The following is a 21600-nucleotide window of genomic DNA, read 5'->3' on the forward strand; positions in this document are numbered from 1 at the left end:
CTCACATGCTGATCGTGCACAGGTCTTGTTTTGCCTGACATCCATTGTATTGGGTGCTGTATATTGCCGTGAGTGCTACAGTCTTCTCTTTGCACAGCTTTCCTAGTTCAACTACTCAGGAGAGTAAGATGACTTGTCTTAAGTGCCCTCATATGTATGATAGTAATAAGTAAAGTTGCTTAGTTTGCTTAATAGTCCCGGCCCTCTAGAAACAATAATTCTCTACCTTTTTAATAGTATTTCTATTGATAGCAATATTTGGACAATCTTACTGTAATTAATTCTATTTCGTACTTCTGCAAATATGAGCAGGGAGTGCACTAACCTGTTGAACTGTGTTACTGGCTTTTCGGTCAGTTTTTACAGAAACCGAAGGCCAGTTGGGTACTCAGTGCAAGAACTACCTTTAGGTGACTGCTAAGCTAGTGCTCATTTATATATGCGAAGGATCCCTATAGCAACACTGTCAATAGTACCCCCCCCCCTTACAACCTGTTTGTCTAAGTGTTTACAGTGTGATTTGTGGCCGGAAATATTTGCAGCAGTGGAGAGATTGGTGGAAAAATGCAGATGATGTATGAACCTAATGTGTTTTCAGCTCTATCCATACTCCCTGTGGTCACCACAAACTAGATTCAAAATGGCTCTCTCTTAGATAATGAAAATAGTAAACAGTTGAAGAGGTCAATGATCTAGGTTTCAGCAAGAGAAAGGTAAATGGTGCTTGACCGCTAAATTTAGAAATATTTTGTAGCAGATCTCACACTTTTTTGAGGAACTGGAAAGTACAGTATATTAGACCTGTCCCTACTATCCTGATGCTGGTATACCAGTGAAAACACCATAAGTAATAGTTTAGTTAGTGGTCCTGCATGGGCTAGTATCTGGTTACTCTGGCCAGCTCCCTTCTTTGAAAGGGTGGAGGAGACACAGCCCTGGTGATGCTTGGGTTGTGGTTAAATACCTTTTTGAGGAAGGATATATTCGAATCCCTGCTTTCTTTTGAATGTGACTTACTTTGCAGGTCTTGCATTGTCTGGCCAGTTATTTTGGTTCTGATATTTGTGGGACCTGTTTGCAGAGGTAAAATGTGCCTGTGCCCTCACAAGTAGGCATTCAGTACTACACACTTGAATATGAAAACTATTCCACTTGGATTCAAAGGGAGTTAGTGGAGTTCATTCCATGCCAGCGTGATGTGGTATTTTTGTCTCTTGCACAGCTATATTCTAGTAGCTTGGCTTTGGTGGTCTTTGTTTGAAGTTCCAGTGTGTGGATTGCTTTGCCATAGTCAAGTCAGGATAATATTGCTGCTCTTGGGATTGCTACTCAGTGAATCAGTTTCACAAGAGTGTGTTTTTTTAACAATACAAGCTAGTAGTTGATACTTTTGGTGTTAATGTGCTCAGTGAAGGAAAGTCAGGCAAACTAAAAACAGAAATTTGCAACTTTTCATGTGCATGCCCATTCTCCATAAAAGGTAATCAGTGGTCTTGGTGTTTCCAATCACCAGTGTTTTAGTTTTGAACTCTTATTGGCACAGATAATTCTGTCACTCATAGGCAAATATCCCTCAGACATCCAATGATCTTGTTTTGATATACAGTTGCATAGTCCAGCTAGAGATGGAAATATGTTTGTGAGCATACCTCTGGAAATGCAGTCTGATACACAAGACCACCCCTACAGGAACCACATATGGGGTAACCTATGGGAGAACCCCAGACGCAAACGTTCCTGGATGATGAGGTGGAGGAAACAATTTGGATGTTCTGGTTCTGGTTGTAGTGAAAAATGACTTCAGTATCAAGTCTTTTCCTATATTCGCCACCCTCTTACACAATATGTTCTGGAGGATCATGGGACCTACCTTCAAAAAAGCTGACAACAGACATAGGGGGTCATTACAACCCTGGCGGACGGTGTTAAAGCGGCGGTAAGACCGCCAACAGCCTGGCGGTCTTTTTTTTAGTATTATGACCATGGCGGTTACCGCCATGGTCATCCGCCACTTCCCCGTTCCGCCCGCCAGGGCGGAGACGACCGCTGGGCTGGAAACCTGGGTCTCCAGCCCGGCGGCCGTGACAATACTGCCGCCGGTATTGTGACCCGGCTTACCGCCGTGGATTTCCATCGGTAGGAACCGCCATGAAATCCATGGTGGTGAGCACTATCAGTGCCAGGGAATTCCTTCCCTGGCACTGATAGGGGTCTCCCCCACCCCGGCTCCCTCCCCTACACCCCCCACCACCCCTGCCACCCCCCAAAGGTGGCAGGGACCCCCTCACCACCCTGACCCCCGACATTACCTTACACATACACACCCGACACGCACGCAGGCACCACCAACACACATACACGCACACACACCGACATACATGCCAACATCCACACACACACTCAGACACGTACACCCACATTCACACATTCACGTACACATCCATACAGACATACATACAGACAGACACGCACACATTTCCGAAACACGCAACACCCCCGCAAGCATACACGCACTCACACCCCCCCTACATACACAGACGCACACCCCCATGCACCCACACAACACACAACCCCCCCCCCAACCCTCTCCCCTAATGGACGATTGACTTACCTGTTCCGTCGATCCTCCGGGAGGGGACGGGAGCCATGGGGGCAGCTCCGCCAACACCACACCGCAAACAGAACACCGCCGCGCAGAATCACAGGACGTGATTAGCTGGGCGGTGTTCTGTTGGCGTGGCGGTGGAGGTGGAGCAACCTCCACTTCCCCACCGCCCGCAAGTATGGCTGTTGGCGGCTCTCCATCGGAAAAACGACAGAGGGCAGCCAACGGTCATAATACGCCGAGCGGCAAACCGCCACTATTGGCGGTCTTCCGCACGGCGGTCTTCTTAAAAGACCGCCGAGGTTGTAATGACCACCTTAGAGTACTGGTGATTTCATTTGGTTTGGGCTTAGGGAGGTAAAAGAACTCTTCCGTGATGTTTGGCAATGAAGAATGCCTGTCTCTGAAAGGTGTATATCAAGACCAGAACCCCGATCGTGAAGGATTTTATGAATCATTGGAGTTGGAACTTTGAAAAAAGTTGATCGTTTGCCAGTTGTTTGGGTTTCGTTGTAGTGACCTTTTCAACACTTGGTGTCCCATTGTCTTCTGTAGTGGACTACATATCAATCCTTACAAAATTGGACATGTTCGTTATTTCTATGTTGTCACGTGCAAGAATGTGAGCCCGCCACATCAGGGATTTTCCGTGGTGATTGATGACACAGCCTGGGTCTAGGACATATCCAGAAATATAGCCCTATTCAAACACACGCACAAGGTGTTGCTCTCATTTCCAGTAGTTTTAGAAAAAAGGTAGATCTAGCTCTTTGGAAAATACCTCAGTATTAGATCTGAACTCACAGTGTATGGACAATAGAGATCTGAACCTAAGATCAAATACTCCCCTCCAGGTCATGTTTAACCTGACTGACTTGGTTTAACGGGACTTAGTTTAACCTAACTCTGACTTGGGACCAACACAATGCAATCAAAGGAGTCGGGGTGCTTGTGGGGGTGTGAGGAACCAAATGAATAGGGCTTAAAGAGGACACGTAACACGGGTTCCCCATCCCCACCCAGTGCCAAACCGGATGGTACCAATTCCATAAGCAATGGAAAACAGCTGATGTCATGTGGCCGACAGGCACACTGAGGGGTAAAATCACACACAAACGCTGTAAAAAAAATAAAATAATAATAATAATAATAAATAAAACGGAACAATTAAGAATGAAGGTAGTAAAAAAAAAACAGAACTGAAGTGCAGCTGAACTCGACAGAAACATTGCTTCAGAAGGTTAAACAATAAGCCCCCACACACTAACGGTAAGTGGAACGAACTACTGAAACATTATTAATAAACGGAACACAAACATTTGCACACCTTGCATAATGATTAGATTTGCCAATGTTTCCCTTGTACCAGGAAAGCTAAAGTCTGTGTAAGAAAATTCCCTGTTTGCTTTGAGTTAAGCACACAGTGAAGGCCGCTCTCGTCATTCCCCATCCCTGTCGCCTTAGCTAGCGGGAAAGAAACACTCAATGTAACACAGTACGCAGGCACTGCTCCACTATTGAGGTAATGCGGCATTATCGTCCTTACGAAAGTGTACTAGTCTTGTGGTTTCTATCTGCTGCACTAGCTGACTCATTTGGTCGCGTCTTGGTTTTTCCAGATTTTTGCCATGAATGTAACTATTTTTAAAGTTTTTTTAATTTTTTTTTTTTTGGTTTCTATCTGCTGCACTAGTGACTCATTTGGTCGCGTCTTGGTTTTTCCAGATTTTTGCCATTAATGTAACTATTTTTAAAGTTTAAAAAAAAAAAAAAAATCTCCATATTAATAAATATTGCTTTACAGTAGGTTCTGGACTTTTGCATAAGATATTACCCATGTGTTTGCTTCTTCAAGCAGTACATTTAATTGATATTCGTTTCAATTTAAATGTCACCTTATTTTATTTAAGCACGTACGGTGTAGGAATAGCAATGATCCTAGATTTAAAATTTCAGTGTTTTGAACATGAGTGAGGGGTATGTTTTTATTCTGGAAACCTCTTCACACTCTGGACACAAAATGTGCGGACAGGGTGCTATTATAAACGCTTATCTAATACTAAATCTAATGTGGTACTCTCTGTTTATCATGCTATCGCTTCTTGTGTTCAATTACATCGATTTACACTTTTTGCTAGTCAGATACCAACCTGTTTTGGGTTTTTGGCTGCCGACCCAAATGAAGGTCTAAATTACCAGATTCCCAGAAAATGGGGCTGTATTTCCCCACCCCAGGAGAACCTGATACTATTTATAGTAGTAACTCCGAGGGGGCCAAGCTAGAATTGTTTCAATAGGTCAATTACTTTTTTGGGGTGAAATTGTGTAGCCAGCGGTTTTTATAGACGATTGGCTTTTTCAATTCCTTTCCGGAATACAGAACCAGACTTTGAAAAGAGTTGAATGTGGCCCCTTTAACTTTGGGAAGCTTTGTCTATTGACAGAAGTACTTTTCCAGCACCACCGCTGATGTCTCTTCTTGTGTACAGACACCATATCGTCTAACATCTGTGTATTTGGGATCCAGTCGCAGCCACTGACCTACAGGTGCCTGTCTCATGATGGATCAAACAGACAAAGCTAGTGAGGTGCATAGTGAAGGTACTCCCTGGATCAGTGCAAAACTGACTGCATTGTAATAGACAGCAGTCTGAGCAGCTCCTGTGCATAATATTAATCTTTTAGCTCATCTGCATAGAGACTAGAGAGCCACTGGGCAAAATCATGCAATATTCCTTTCTTTACTTGGAGACAGACCTTTTTTTAATGTCATTTTTTCCACTACACCCGTTTTAACCCTATGTGTTTAGGTGTTGCTTGTCCATGACTATTGAATAGTACCGTATGAGGTATAAGTGTGTTGTGATACGTTTTTCTGATCTTAGACACGGAAAGGGGTGGCTTGATAGTGGCATCAGACCAGGGTATTTTTTACATGATGGACAGTGTCTACAGCCTGGGCATGGCCACACTTACTATCTGAGAATAGTTGCTGTCTATTACCCAGCCCATTGTGCAGTTTTAGCGTACTGTTTTACCTGCTCTTTTACAGATTTGAGGCGCATATGGTATATCCTTACCCCAGTTTTAGGTGGAAATATTAAAGTGCAGAAGAACATGATGCTCTCGAGCTTACTTTGCGGGTTAGACATAATTCTTAAAAAACATGGAAAATCACACTGCAAGCGAGTTGGTAGCTGAAGTAGGCTAGTGTGCCATGATTTATGCTGTGATAGGTGGCAGCAAAGGGTGGTGACAGTTGATCAGGTCATTGAATTAAGTGGGCTAACCTTTACAGCTTCTAATAATGAATATATGTATCTATTTTTTATTTTAATTTTAATTTTTTTACATGATGTTGGCAAGGCCGCTAAAGGCCATACTTAAAACGAACATTGTCAAAGCCAGTAGGTCTTTCCCAATAACGAAAGCATCAAGCCATTGGTATCTCCAAGCCTACTGTGTGAAACAAAGGGTTGAGCCTTTCGACAGGTGTCACACATCTTAGTAGTGTCAGGTGATAGGGAAAGTGTGAGCTGAGATGGTGCAGTCAGTTATCCCAAATGGTATCTACTGTGATCACCCCACTCCTCTCTCCATCTATAGAGTTAATTGAGGTGTGAATTGATGCTAATGCACCCCTTCTGACTATAGAGTAAACCACACTGTGTCAGGATTGCATAGTATTGTGGGTGCTGTTGCCAGCAGTTCAGTGCCCCCTATCATGTTTCAACGAGGCATTTTAGATAAATAAACATTGTGGTGTCAGGACGTGTGGTGGTTTTCCCCAGATCTCACCATCCAAGATAAAGCTTAAAACATGACCACCACTTGAAAAACTTTGAAAGTTTACAGTACTCTCCCTTTGAACATTTATTTGTAATTCCTGAGAATATATGTTCTTTTTGTCTGGTAAAATGTCAGGCACTTGTGGAGAACCAGGCTACAAAGTCTTCCTCACAATGTGGTCTAAGAAGGTACGTTTTTGACAATGACTTCTGTTGCTCGTGTCCAGGGAAATGACATTCCTGGGGACTGAGAGATGCTCTGAGGGAGACAGGGAATCTTTGAAGCCAATTGTGGCAGTGAGAGCTCTTCCACTTTGTGAAGAAAGGTGGCTGTGACAATGGACTCCATCAGTTGAATGACGTTCTTCTGCCACCCACCTCCAAACCAAGCTACTCTTGTTGAGTTTGCGTATTGAGCGCGATGACTGCAACCGAAAGTTGATGTGAAGATACATTGAGTGTTTTAACAAATCAGAATTTTGTCATTTAAGTGGTGTGTATGCATATCTTTTCTATCAAAGTAGACATTTACCCCATCTGAAATAAACTATATTAAAAAGAAAACAAAATACCACCTTTTTTTCAGCAGAATCATCTGACATTTCTATAGGTAACAATGAAAAAACTCAATTAATGTGTCTGAACCAGTCCATGTTGGACACCCCAAACAATTTGATGTTAAGCACCTCGGAAGTAGGCTAGGACTGACAAACATATCTACACTTTAAGCAAACATTCGCACAGAAATTAACATCAGTACTTCCCAACTACCTATTAAGAAAGACCTGGATTAACTTGAAAAAGTATCCAAAATAAATGTAAATAATCCATCTTCTACAATTTACTTTGTGAACAATTGGGCAGGTTGTTCTCTGCAAGAAGAACCCAACCATTTAGTTTATGGACAGGTGTTACTCACATCCACGTGAGTTAACCGAGCTGAGGAATATTTCATCAGGTTATTTTTCACGGTTATGTCTTGTAATGACTGTTAAACAAATTCAGGAGGTAAATTAACAAATGCATTTCGCTGAAGCTGCAGTTTTATGCTGGGATATGCAGTAGCATGTTAAGACTTGAATAGTTCCTACATATTTTTAAATAAATATGAATCTCTGGCATTCGCCTGCGGCTACCTGAGGTAAATCCTATGTTTAGCTTTCTTTTGAAAGCCTGAATCCTTTGTGACGACTACAGATGTACAGACATGCTTTTATTATGTGGCAGCAATCACACGTACGCTGTCAACTGTGAGTTAAATGTCTCATGTTCTGAATTTGTTGAGGTCGTTGGTAATTCTCCGTGCCCAGTAACTAAAGCTGCGATGCTTAGAGAGGTTGTATGTGTCTGCTACCCATCTGTTGCTTAAACCGCAATGTAGTTATAGACCATCATTTAGGTATAGGCCATCATTTGTTCCTTCACAGTCATTAAATAACTCAGAGGGTATATGACTGGTGGGAGGGAGGTGTGTAACTTGTAGGTCACGCTTGAATGACTCGCGGGGGCGGGGTTTGGGCAGCTTTACCAGCCAGTCTTCTACAGTGTACCATATGAGTACTGTTGAGTCTGTAATGATATATGAGATAAAGTACCCCTTATTGTTTAGTAATATATTTCAAGTCACCGAAGAGTACTGTGAGCCTGTAGATATAGAAAGTAGATGGCCGAAGAGTACTGTGAGCCTGTAGATATAGAACGTAGACGGCCGAAGAGTACTGTGAGCCTGTAGATATAGAACGTAGACGGCTGCAGACCAAGTACCTATATGAGATCCTGGTCCTTGCAGTCTCATTTTTAATCTACAATCGGGGGTATTTCCTTGTGTAATTCAGCTAGTGCTGAGAAAAGGTGAAATGTTTGGTATGACAACTTCAACCAACCTTGACTGTTTGGAGAAGACTGCTGTGCATTCTGGGAGTCATGGAGCCATTTAAAAGCACAAGTTCCAATCTGTGTTAGAATAAAAGCCTGGACCAGGTTAAAGTATCACACCTGACACGAACACTCTTGTCTCTCACGCATTATTTTGAAAGACTTGAGCAGCTTACCTTTGGTTGGAAAGGCTTGTGTGATACATCTTCTCATTTAGGAGAGGAAAATAACTTAGCCTTGAGAGAGTGCTCTCTGATCTCTTCAAAGCCGGTGAGGTCAGAGAACCGGGCTGGTTGGAGTGGTAAAGAACAGTTAGAGGCTGCCATTTTTATGGGCAAGCGCAAAGCGCTCCGTCCCCTCTAGTAATCTCTCTTTGGGCTTCCAACCACACCCATGTCACGTCAGTCACTTTCATTGGCTTGTGGGCTTGCCTTTTAAAATCTACTTGCTTTTATTTGTGAAAGGCATGCATACGTCATGCCTTTTCCGGTGTTTAGCCCACCTACACAGCACTGGTAAACTGCTGAAAACATACAAGGCTCGGTGTTTTCAGCATGGTTTCCAGACTACTTTATCTGTTTAGTTTCCACGCAGGGCGATCGCGCTGGGGTTTACATAGCGCAATCAGACTCGTTTTTTCCGTTTTCAATTTCAGCACGATCGCGCTGCATTTTACATAGTGCGATCGTGCTGCTTTTTTTTTTCTTTTAACTTGTGTGGCAAGAAAAGTCTGATTAGGAGTTTACAATGCGAATATCTCTAACTCGAGCAAATGCGAGACCCGTTGCATTGAAAATGCTTCTTTTTTTTTAACGATGCCTCACCTTTGCAGCTGGTGAGAGGTGCCGAGTGACGTGTTGCAGATGTGCTCTCCGATCATGCTGAGCCTTACTGTCGCCTCCTGGGCGCTCTTACCTCAGCAGGTGGTGAGATGGAAATGCACGTCAGCCTCACTCAACCTGGTCTTTATCTCCGCATTTGTATTTGAGTCTCCGCCAGTGGGGATAGGGATGAGTGTGTGCTGTACTGCCTGTGCTTCCAGCTGCAGAAGGAGCCTGTGGGATGGCTCAGTGAAATCACTACTTGCTTGTAATAATTTATTAAAGGTGTGCCTTGACTCATATTACAAGCACAGTCAGTTATCAGAACAAGTTTTAAGTAAGTATGTAATAAATAAGCTTTCATAAGCTTTTATAGAAATATTAGGGTCTCTGTCACATTCTACCATATATTTTAAATGCAAAGAGAAAGTTCAGATCTATGGCTTGTGCCATATTTGTAATGTTATGTTATCAGTGTTTTTATTAACAAATCAAATCAAATCATTAACATTTATAAAGCGCGCTACTCACCCGTGCGGGTCTCAAGGCGCTAGGGGAAAAAAGGGGGGGTTATCGCTGTTCGAACAGCCAGGTCTTTAGGAGTCTCTGGAAAGCGGAGTGGTCCTGGGTGGTCCTGAGGCTGGTGGGGAGGGAGTTCCAGGTCTTGGCCGCCAGGAAGGAGAAAGATCTCCCACCCGCCGTGGAGCGGCGGATGCGAGGGACAGCAGCGAGTGCGAGGCCAGAGGAGCGGAGGAGGCGGGAGGGGACGTAGAAGCTGAGGCGTCTGTTGAGGTATTCCGGTCCCTTGTCGTAGAGGGCTTTGTGTGCGTGGGTGAGAAGTCGGAAGGTGATCCTTTTGCTGACAGGGAGCCAATGCAGGTGTCTCAGGTGTGCGGAGATGTGGCTGCTGCGGGGTATGTCGAGGATGAGGCGGGCCGAGGCGTTTTGAATGCGTTGTAGGCGATTTTGGAGTTTGGCTTTGGTCCCGGCATAGAGGGTGTTGCCGTAGTCCAGGCGGCTCGTGACGAGGGCGTGGGTCACGGTTTTTCTGGTGTCGGCGGGGATCCAGCGGAAGATCTTGCGGAGCATGCGGAGGGTGAGGAAGCAGGCGGAGGACACGGCGTTGACTTGCTTGGTCATGGTGAGAAGAGGGTCCAAGATGAAGCCGAGGTTGCGGGCGTGGTCTGTGGGGGTCGGTGCGGTGCCGAGGGCCGCGGGCCACCAGGAGTCGTCCCAGGCGGACGGGATGTTGCCGAGGATGAGGACTTCCGTTTTTTCCGAGTTCAGCTTGAGGCGGCTGAGCCTCATCCAATCTGCGACGTCCTTCATACCCTCTTGTAGGTTGGTCTTGGCGCTGGCGGGGTCCTTGGTGAGGGAGAGTATAAGTTGGGTGTTGTCGGCGTAGGAGGTGATGATGATGTCGTGCTTGCGTACGATGTTGGCGAGGGGGCTCATGTAGACATTGAAGAGTGTCGGGCTGAGTGATGAGCCATGGGGTACGCCGCAGATGATCTCAGTGGGTTCTGAGCGAAACGGAGGGATGTAAACTCTTTGGGAACGGTTTGAGAGGAAGGAGGCGATCCAGTCCAGGGCTTGGCCTTGGATCCAGGTGGAGCGGAGGCAGGTGATTAGGGTGCGGTGACAGACGGTGTCAAAGGCAGCCGAGAGGTCGAGCAGAATGAGGGCGACTGTTTCACCGTTGTCCATCAGGGTTCTGATGTCGTCAGTGACTGAGATGAGGGCGGTTTCAGTGCTGTGGTTGGTTCGGAATCCGGTTTGTGAGGGGTCGAGCAGGTTGTTGTCTTCCAGGAAGGTGGTCAGCTGTTTGTTGACAGTCTTCTCTATTACTTTGGCTGGGAAAGGCAGAAGAGAGATGGGGCGGAAGTTTTTTAGGTCGCTCGGGTCAGTAGGGCGTTGACTTCGGCGTGTTTCCAGCATTCGGGGAAGGTAGCAGAAGAAAAAGAAGAGTTGATGACAGTCTGGAGGTGCGAGGCGATGATGTCGTCGGCTTTGTTAAAGATGAAGTGCGGGCAGGGGTCCGAAGGGGCGCCGGAGTGGATAGAGTTCATGATGGATTTGGTTTCTTCCGTGTTGATGTGGGACCAGTTGTTGAGGGTGATGGCCGTGGATGCCGGTTCGGTGGTGTATGGATGGGTCTGGTGTCCGAAGCTGTCGTGGAGGTCGCTAATCTTGCGATGGAAGAAAGTGGCGAGGGATTCGCACAGATCCTGTGAGGGCGTGACGGCGTTGGCGTTGGCGCTGGGGTTGGAGAACTCCTTGACGATGCTGAAGAGTTCTCTGCTGTTGTGTCTGTTTTTGTCCAGTCTGTCGGTGAAAAAGTTCCTTTTGGCAACGCGGATCAGGTGGTGGTGTTCGCGGGTAGCGTTCTCTAGGGCGGTCATGTTGTCAGCGGTGCGGTCCTTGCGCCAGGCTTTCTCAAGGGCGCGACAAGTTTTCTTTGATTCTTTGAGGGTGTCAGAGAACCAGAGAGGTTTTTTGGTGTTGGTCTGTCGATGCGTGCGTTTGAGGGGAGCAAGGATGTCTGCGCAGTTGGAGATCCAGTTTGTGAGGTTGAGGGCTGCGTTGTTGGGGTCGGTGGTGAGGGTGGGTTGGTTGGCGGCGAGTGCGGAGAAGAGTTGCTCTTCGGGGATCTTGTTCCACTGTCGACGAGGGATGGGTTGGGTGCGGAGGTGGCGGGTCTCGCGTCGGAATGTGAAGTGGACGCAGCTGTGGTCGGCCCAGTGTAGGGCAGAGGCGTGGCTGAAGAAGACACACTTCTGCTATGCTATGCAGTGTTCTTTGCTGCCTTTGAATTCCATTCTGCAGTGTCTCATTGTCAGAATCCATTGTGGCGAGACCTCTTTGTCTGGTATGAGTATTGATGGATCTGTTTAGTTATGTGTTTGGTGATGATTCCTGACTGGTTTAGGAACTGTTGGACGTTGCCGTTCTGTCTGTTTTCACAAAGGTGAATGGTTGTCTTGCCTATAGTATGGATGTGCCATTGGGGTGGCAGCCAGTATGTTTTGTTGGCACATGTAAGCACACCTTCAACATGTCCTAGTCCTGGTGATCAGGGCTCTACTTTTCTTGACTTTTGCACTTATAAATAGCTAACATTCCCTTTTCTTGGAGCTTACAAATTACCCTATCTCTATGATTACCCTTTTTAGTGGAATCAGTGGTCTGTGGCCCACTCGCCCGCTCACTTCCTGGTTCCACTGATGATATTATTGAAAGTCAGGATATTAGTACTAGATTAATTCATCCTCTTGTGGGGGCTCGCTGGCTGCTGCCTGGCCTTTAGATCTTGTGTTCTCGGTGGTTATTGCTGCTTCCAACTCTTATTTCCATCTTTCTCATGTTGGGCTCAGTTGAAAGAACACTTCAGAGAAGATACTTCTCTTTGTCAGTCTTTCTTTATAGAGTAAAACAAAGCCATGTTCAGGTCTGGTTGCAGTTGTCACTGAAAGGTTCGTGCTGATCTTTGCCAAATTTCTAGTGAAGCAGTGTTGGGCCTGCATCAGCAGACCCAGAAGGAAGCTAGCTCTGAACCTGAAAGAAAGAACCTCTGCCAGACCACTTGACCTGATCTTGTGTGAAGGTCTTTGCACACACAAGGTCCCCTCTACTGAGAGCCCTTGTTACAGGTCACTCAGAAGTGAAGGGTGTGCCTGGCAGTACATGCAGTGACTGCCTTTGCAAGGCCAATGTGAGTGATGCTGCACGTTCAAGATCTCCTGCCACCTGACCATGTTCTGAATGGACTATCTCAAGAATACTTATAGTCGGAGAGACTGCCTTGCACAAAGACACAAGCATCCATCGGGTTAAGCAGCCTGATTGCCTCGCACAGAACCCACGTCATGTGTGCAGCCTGGCATCTGAACACTTAGTGCATCAGTATTTTAAAACTATCAATTTTTTATCATCAAGTGTACACGTGCAGGTTAACCCAACTTTGTTTTTTTCCCCTTAAAAGTACATCTAAATTTTGTCATTATTAGTCATCTCGCACATTACTTACTTTTAGAGGCAGTATACCTTTTATGTTGTGCAATAGAAATAAATAAAAATGTTTCATCATGTATTGTATTGCTGCATTTATATAATGCTTACAACCCCTATGTGGGGCACTGAAGAGTTGGCCTACATGAGTAGCGTGTTACACCGTGTAGGGGGTGTGGTTGGAAGGATGTTGCCTTTGTTTTGATCCTTTGTGGGAAACGTTTCCCCATCTTGTGTGATGACCACTGAGTTATGGTTATTTTGTGATGACTCATCGCCTTGCTCTGTGTTGGGTGGAGAAGTGTGAGAGACAGGCACACATGTTATTTGTCTGCTACTAGAATGTACTAACACATATGATTTGTTTTTATCAGTAGCTAGTTCAGCCTTCCAGTTGGGTGTTTCTAATTCTTTACTTACGTGCCTCTATTTAATGAGCTCTTGTTGAACCCCGTATGAACTGAGCAGGACTTAAAATATCCGGCCATGAAGGACCATGCCTTTTGGCTCTTTCTTCGACAAGGTTTAGTAAGTAGTCATGTTGACACTTTGGGTTCTAGTCCAAAGTGAGTAGAGGCATGCGTTGTTTATTTCCAAAGGATAATATGTCATGTTGTCATTTAAATAGAGAGACCTTTCTTTTCTCCATCTTCAGAAGATCATGTGCAGTTTCTATCTGTGGCTATTACTTAATTGGCCCACTGGCCTTTGCGACAACACGTTAGATCGGAACTATTGCAGCGCCTGTGTACAAAGAGCAGTGTCGCAAGGGCGCTCTCATGCCTGGTGCCCAACTTAGTCATTGGGTGGGTCACTGGTTTGACTTGACTGTTCTCTGAAGGTTGCCTCAGCGAAGCCCATATTGACCTCATGCTCGTTGCATGACTCAATAGTATTTTATTAGGTAACACTTTAGGACCAATTCACCTGTGCAATTGTATTAGGTGGAAATGCAGCTCCACCCCTGTGTTGTGATGAGCGCTGTTTGAACGGCCTTAATAAGTCTCACCTACAGATCGCTTAAGCTGTCTGTTGTGGATGACCTGTTGTTGCTAGTTCATTTAAATATTTAGATACGATAGGCCTTGAGCCAGATCCTTGCTCTTGATTGGATGGCTTTCTTGTCTATGTCATTTCCCCGCTACTTACTTTATGGTTTTCTATAAAGGTAGAAGCTGCTCCTCCTTAAAAATACTACATCACAATGCATTAACAGTCCACAAGACAGCCACCTCACGTGTCACTCGTGGACTTTGTGCTTGTCTTTAACCATTTACAGCACCCCACTGCATTTCTGCTAACCTTACACTATAGGAATTACATATACATTTACACATATCTGCTCCTTCTTTGTCTCGCCTCTCGAGCATTTGTGCTTTCCTATTTTTGATTGAATGAGTAGTTTATTTCCACTGCTTGCATTCAGGGATCTACTTCTTTATTTTTCTTTCAACAGTCCATGTGAGTGCATGTGTTTTCTTGCTGTCTCCCTCCTGTGACTTTTCCTCTTTCAAATACCTGCTGTCACCACACACACGCCATGTTGCTCGCTCATCCGCCCCCCTAATGGACCATTTATTCATTTACCCTACCTGGCTTTTTTGTGCTTTTATTTACATGTTTCCTTTTTGTCTTCCATACACACCTCACACTCCTGTGCTGCTCCCTCACCCTTTTAAACTTCAGTTCTCCCCCACATTGACTTCTCCGCCACTACTCCCCTGTTTCTCCCTCACACCATCCATCGTGGTTAACCGACATTTATTAAAACAAATTGCTTTAAAAAAAAATATTTGGAAGGCATCTTTTTCCAAACGCACTTTACATTTTTGTGGTGTCCACTATCTTTCGATGGTAAATTAATAAAATAATAAAATGGTGGCCAGGCCATGCCATATGCTTGCTTCTGTGGTGCGGCATGCTTGTGTATGTCATCACACTGTGGAGCGTAAGCCGGATGAGTCATGCATGCACATTCATGATTGTGCATGAACCTGTGATTGTGTTTTTAATTTTACTCAATTTTAATTTTTTGGGAGATGCTGGACAGAATTGACAAAATCATTTTTTCCTCTTTTTGCTGATGCATAACACCAATGCCAATGTTTGTGTTATTTTACATGTACCACAAAGGAGTTGGTTTGCAATGTGGGCTGGTAAATTTACAAAGAGTTCCTATCCAATAAGGGTAGGCATTAGGGCCAGTGTTTAGCTTTTTAAAGGTAAATTCCTAAAGCTGTTCTCCAGACTAGGATGGTCGCTAAAATGTCAAAGTGCTCCTTCTAAGAGCTGAAAAGAAAGAGCGTGGGTGAATGCGTGATGTGCTCCTCCTCGACAAAGCATCCTTTCATCCCAGGCAGGTTCCTTCCCATTGGCATACACAGAGACCTTTCAGCCGACCCTCCCCCACCATGCCGGTAGTCATGGATAACTGATACACAATATTCAGGCTCACTTTGACAGCGATAGAGAAACGTGATTTCTTTTTTCCCCAGGACAGAGGGTGCATTCAGCAAGAACCAGCTTGTCATGGTGTCCCATTTCACAGAATTAGCTTTGAATGAGCAGGATTTACAGTGAGCTGTGTTCTTTCCACCTGCATTGAACAATGCACAATTAGTGAAAGGAGGTTGGGTGTGCAGCCAGTGCGGCGTTCTTTGTGTAGTAAAGTTTTTAGAAAGTATATATTTATGGGGGTTGTCGTTAATTTGAATCTGGAATGTGAGATGTTGGTAGTTGTGGCCTCCAGAATAGGAGCATCCTTTACACCTTTCTTTGTGGTTGGTGGTGGACTTGGAGTATTGGCTGTGATGTTTGAGGGTGGTGCTTCGACAGGAAGCTTGGAAGACTGTGGGGTTTGTAAGGATATTTACTTTGAGGGACCATGAATGACTGAGTTCTGAAGCCCTTGAAGTGTTTACATAATTTCAAGCAGCTGCACCATTCTGGTCACTTGGCACTGGAAACCACAGCCTCTACGCATGCGTGCAACACTTTCACCATTAGCAGTGGAGCTGCCATTCATTGACTCACGAGTGCGCTGCGGCTCTTGACTGGAAGGACCTCCTCTTCAGACTAAGGGCCTTCTTCAGACAGCTATGTTTTTACAAGTGCATAGTCTCTCTTTGAATTCACAAACACTGAGTTTACGTGCTAGAAGGATGTGCTTGCACAAAGATTCTCTTGTGCATAAGCAGGTCACGGGGCATTCCGAGCCTGAAATGTCTGAGTTTGTGCTCACACACAACGTAATATTTGGTTGTGTTCACAACTCTTCCGTGATCCCTTCCCGCCCTGGAAAAGTCTGAAGTTTATTCCTGATGAGAATATGTGTAATACCCCTAACTGGCGAGTTGGGGGGAGCACACTTCGAAAATTGTTGGGGAACTAGTGGGAGGAGTTTCTCCGAAGGAACTCTTTGCAGCAGAGAAAAAAAGTTAACAGGTGTATTTTAAAATAAATATTCCAGTAGTATAGTTGACACCGGTGTGTACAGATTTATGATTTTCTATGAGAACTCATCGCGAGAGTTCAGTTCTGTTACTTTTGGGGTATTAAGTTTAAGAGAGGTAATGTCACCAGTGATATGACTTATGCTACTCACCACTGCAGGGGAAGCTTTCTTTGTCACAACTAGAACTTTGTACTTTCTCCTCTCCTCCAAACTCTCAAAATGATCTCTAAGGTGCTGGTTCAGTCAGTGTTTAATTTCTACAAGGACAGGGTAAACACTTCAGGGACTGCAGACTCCTTTAAATAAAGGCTGCGATCACGGGTGCAGTTGGGTTACTACTAGCATTCATGAGTCAGCGGGGGTCAATAAGAGCAGAAGACCCCGGGAAGGGAACTTTTTTTGAGTTTTATTTATTGTGATCTAGGACAGAACACCACTACACAACATTTCTGACATATTGTATGCTTCTGCATTCCCCTGTTTCAACCATTCCTCCAACCAAAAAAAATCTCAGAATGTGAGTTGAACTCTCCTCTCCCCTCTCATCCAGCCCTCATCATTCATTCATATACTGTTGTGTCATTTACAGTTTCCTTCTACCCACTAAAACATACAGAACGGGGCAGTGAGTCAGCCCACTTCACCCACTGGCTAACTTCACTGTGAGTGACAGCTCTTACACAAGAGGAAAATCTGCAACACAAAGTAATTCAGTTCACTGCAGGGACTACTACGCCTATGACAATGTGTGCTTTTGAGACCAGAGCAATAATTTTGCTTTTGGACAATTTTTTAGGTCTAGCGCGCAAGCACTCTGACTTGTTGTAATCTATCTTTGGGCTTTTAACCACACCCATCGCACGCCCATCACTATCACTCGTTCATGGCCTTACCTTTCAAAAATCCTTTGTTATCCTTGTTAAATACCTTACGTTTGTCCCTCCTTGGGGCAGTTATGTTACGGCCTTGGCCATAAACCCTGTTACGTGGCTAATTGCACGTTTGCCAATACGTTTGACTGTGAGCGTACTTATTTTTGCTTTTGTGTCTCTCCTTCGCGCTCATGCTCATGGCGGCCGTGGTGCTTTGTGTTGGCTTACTTATGTTAAACTGATTTACTTTTTCATTTTCAATTTATGTGGCAAGAAAAGTCCAGTTAGGAATTTACATTGCTAATGGCTCTAACTCGAGGAAACACGGGACCCATTGCATTGCAATTGCTTGTTTATATTGTTTAGGCTGCATGCTGCCCCAGGTAGTTTTCTTTGTTTTAGTTTTTGCCGTACGCTCTTTAATAGTTTATGGCACTGTACTGTCTGCTTGCCCTGCTCCAGCTGTCCATTGTTGCTTCTCCCTCTCGCCTCCACTTCAGCAGTCTTGTGTTGCTCCCCTCCACCCCCAACCTAGTGTTTAGTATCCTGCCCATAGTGGTTTTCCTCCCCACCGTCCCTGTTGTGCAATAAGTCTAAAAAACAATAAATCTTGCAAGGGTGAAAACATTTGCCTTTGCCAATGGTTGTTAAGGTTAGCTTTATACGCAGTATTCATGTGGCAGAAAGATTTGCCCTACAACAAGAAAAGGAGTAAGCAGTACGCTGGAACACCATGGTTAGCGATTGGCTGAAAAAGAGAGGAATGCAATCCGACTACTCAGGAGTGGTGTTTAAGATGATGTGCGCATTCCCATTTTTCATCTGCCATCGTCATTGGTGGCCGTGGGAGGATGAAATACCTTTGGAATATTGAAATAGGATGTAACAGAGACCATGTGTGTTGGAGTTTCACCATCGGTGCAGTCACTGACCCAAAGAGGAACACTTGAGTAACTCCGGCACCTAGGCAGATGTTTCCTGAATGAAAACAAAGTTTCAAGAAGCAAAAAACCAAAAGAAAAAGAAACTTCATTGTTTGCAGTTGAAAAGTACAAAAAAAATGCTATTGAAATAGAAAAAAAAAAACTTTTGTAAAACATGAGAGACACAATTTAAATAGTGAACCCTTTTGTTTGTCTACATAATTAGATTTGATACAGTTACTGCATGTAAACTGTAGTGTGCAACTATGGTTGCCAGATCTCTATAGATACACTGTATACAATGTTTCTAGTAGAGTTTTTTTTTTTTTTTTGTTTTTGTTTTTTTTTTAAACATACCAGTACCATTTAATAGTGCGCTTGAAAGAAAGTTCCATTGCTCAGCAACTGGACCATTTTGCCCTTGAGGCAAAGTTTCACATTTCTGAAAAAAAATGCTATGTTTGGAACTGGGGTAAAGGCTGTAATTAGAGAGGCATTCAGAGTTCGGTTTACACTATGTTTAGGGGTTTGCGCAAGGACTGGTGCAAAGTGAGATGTATGGGTTAGTGTAGGAATAAAGGGGTGGGATGAAGCCTTGGTAAGAATTTGAGGGACGGGTTAAAGGATTGCGGTAGTGTTAGGTTATAGTTTGGGGTTGGATTAGGATTAGATAAAAAGATGTAAGGGGTTGGATTAGGATTAGATAAAAGGAAGATGCAAGGGAAGATGCTGTAGCTAGGATTGGATTTACAGTTGTGGGTGGGGGATGGGGGTTAAATGTAGGTTGGGTTGAGTTAGACTTATGGAGGTGGCAAATGTGGGTGCAAGAATAAGCTGCAGCAGAAGGGTGGCACTGGAGGTTGTGGGGCAACAGTGGAAAAACAGCTTAATATTAGTGATAAGGAGAGGAGTAGAAATAGGGGTTTAGGTTATGGATTAATGTGTATGTGTGTACAACCCACATGTGTAGGGCTAAAAGGTTCACTTTTTCTTTCTTCCTTTTTATGGGCGAGCGCAAAGCGTCCGTCCAATTCTGTAATCTCTATTTGGGTTTCCAACCACGCCCATGTCACGTCAGTCACTTTCATTGGTTCGTGGGCCTGCCTTTTAAAATCCGCGTGCTTTCATTTGTGAAAAGCATGCATACGTTATGCCTTTGCCGTTGTTTAGCCCACCTACACAGCACGGTAAACTACTAAAAACATACGAGGCTCGATGTTTTCAGCGTGGTGACTGGACTACTTTATGGTTTATTTTCCACGCATCTCAATCGCTGCATTTTACATGGTGAGACCGCGCTGTGTTTTTTTTCTTTACAACGCTAACAGCTCTAACTCGAGCAAATGCGATGCCCGTTGCATTGAAAATGCTTGTTTTGTATTCTTATCTTTACAATCAATCCTCAAAACTAGGGAGGAGAGCATACCAGCACTCCATGAACAGCTGTGCAGGCGTAAGACTCACTGCCCTATGATGGACTATTGCCACCTTTCTCTTCCTATTGAATCATCTACTGACTATCTCCTAGCGGGAAAATAAGTCATATGTCTGTAATGGTCTCTAGGGCCCAGACTGGCATGCATGCACTTAATAGTGAACACTCATGGTGTAGTTCACTGCTCACTGGAGCATCAAGGTTCCCACAAGGATATGAGCTCTTGTAACTAGAAGTTAGTATTTCCTTCCTGTGTAACAAAACGCAGCAGTTCTCATATCAGTTGTGTGTAGATGCAACTATAGGGGTATTGGTTTTTGACTTCGACTGATCTGTACCTCTCCAGACCGCTCACTGCAAGCGGTTCATCTATGTAAATACTTATACTCTGTCATGGATGGTAAGGGAGCACCGTTTTTGGTGGGCAGCAGATCTGTATAGTATCTTTGTGTAAATGAATAATATCTGAAAAATCTTGTGTATCACTATACTCAGTTCTAAAATTTGGATAAAGTCTCAGTCTTCTCCGTATCACCCCACATCCACGATGAAGTCAATTTAGCATCCCTTCTGTCTCCAACATTAGCTTGAAGATGTTGCTGGACTTATTTTCAGTGTTCCCCCTTTATTTATGTGTTTGGCCCGTCTTTGTTCCTGCCACCAGCATACTGCTGTCAGACACGCCGCATTAACTGGATCCCTTACTGACGTCAAGGAAGGTGCTCACAATCCACTTGTTCGAAGGCTTAAACGCAAGAGTGGTGACCAGGAACTATTTTAGCAACTGAACGCTTTTTCAAGAGCACTATTAAATTGCAAATGGGCATTGTGCCACAGATCTGCCAACTTAAAAAATTAACAATGACCGAGCCAATGGGTCTGGCAACTGCTGGCAGTCTTTTAACTTCGTCAATGCATGTTTTGTTTTGTCATGGTTTTTGTAAAGCTTTTGAGGGAGCTGCCAGTCATTTGCCAACATAAAAAAGAAGACATGAGCTAATAGGGAAAATATGTTTTAGCATCAAAACGTGTGCAGATGTGCTCTTTGTGAAAGAACAGAAAACGGTCACCGTAGTGGAGTTAGCCAACGGCTGAAGTAGCTAGCTGACCTATTGTCCCATGTGTATGCTAGAGAGTGTGGCAAAATGTGAATGACACAGCAATAGACCCATGGATGAAGAAGGCTGAAAAAAAAAAATATATATATATATATCTCAGATCTCAAAACATCTCACTGTGTGAGGAGGGGATGGGCCTCATGCTGAGAGCTGCCTGAGAAACACGTTTGCCACCAAAATAACTCCCTTCAACCACCACAAAAAAAATAATAATCAAAAACATAACTGAGGCTGGCACCAATATCCACTGCAGTGGGTTTCAATTCGCCTTTCCTTCCAGCATGTAAAATCTACTCATGTACTCTTTTCTGATTATTCTTCTCTTCAAATGGTCAATGAGCATTTGTAACTTTATGTAGCAGTGGTATGGACCAGGTTTGCTTACGTTGTGCCCTGACATAACATTGGAAATTGTTGCACCATCTCCTGCTGTCACCAGGTAGCAGCAGAGGTGTGGAATTCCGATAGCCTGACGCCCAGTACATATTGTTTGGAATCAAAGACAACCTGTTTTAATGTTTACATTCTCCTTGGGACAAGTAGGCCAAATCCCCTGCAGCACAAACACTTTGGCTGCCACTTTACAGAGAAGGGAACTGTCAGCTGTTGAGGTAATATCTGTGTCTGTATGTTAATGCAGTTGTAACTTGTATTTATGGTTCATTAAAGAAAAGCCTTTATTATCAGGGTGATCACTCTAA

The 21600-nt window shown here is 44.3% G+C and overlaps 1 protein-coding gene across 1 annotated transcript in view; it reads left to right on the plus strand.

Moving 5' to 3' along the window:
• FNDC3B (fibronectin type III domain containing 3B) overlaps positions 1-21600 on the plus strand; it is a 474093-nt gene that overhangs the window by 38753 nt on the left and 413740 nt on the right. The gene's annotated exons all lie outside the window — the stretch shown is intronic.

Source organism: Pleurodeles waltl, chromosome 11 (assembly GCF_031143425.1).
Source record: "Pleurodeles waltl isolate 20211129_DDA chromosome 11, aPleWal1.hap1.20221129, whole genome shotgun sequence".
NCBI classification, from domain to species: domain Eukaryota; kingdom Metazoa; phylum Chordata; class Amphibia; order Caudata; family Salamandridae; genus Pleurodeles; species Pleurodeles waltl.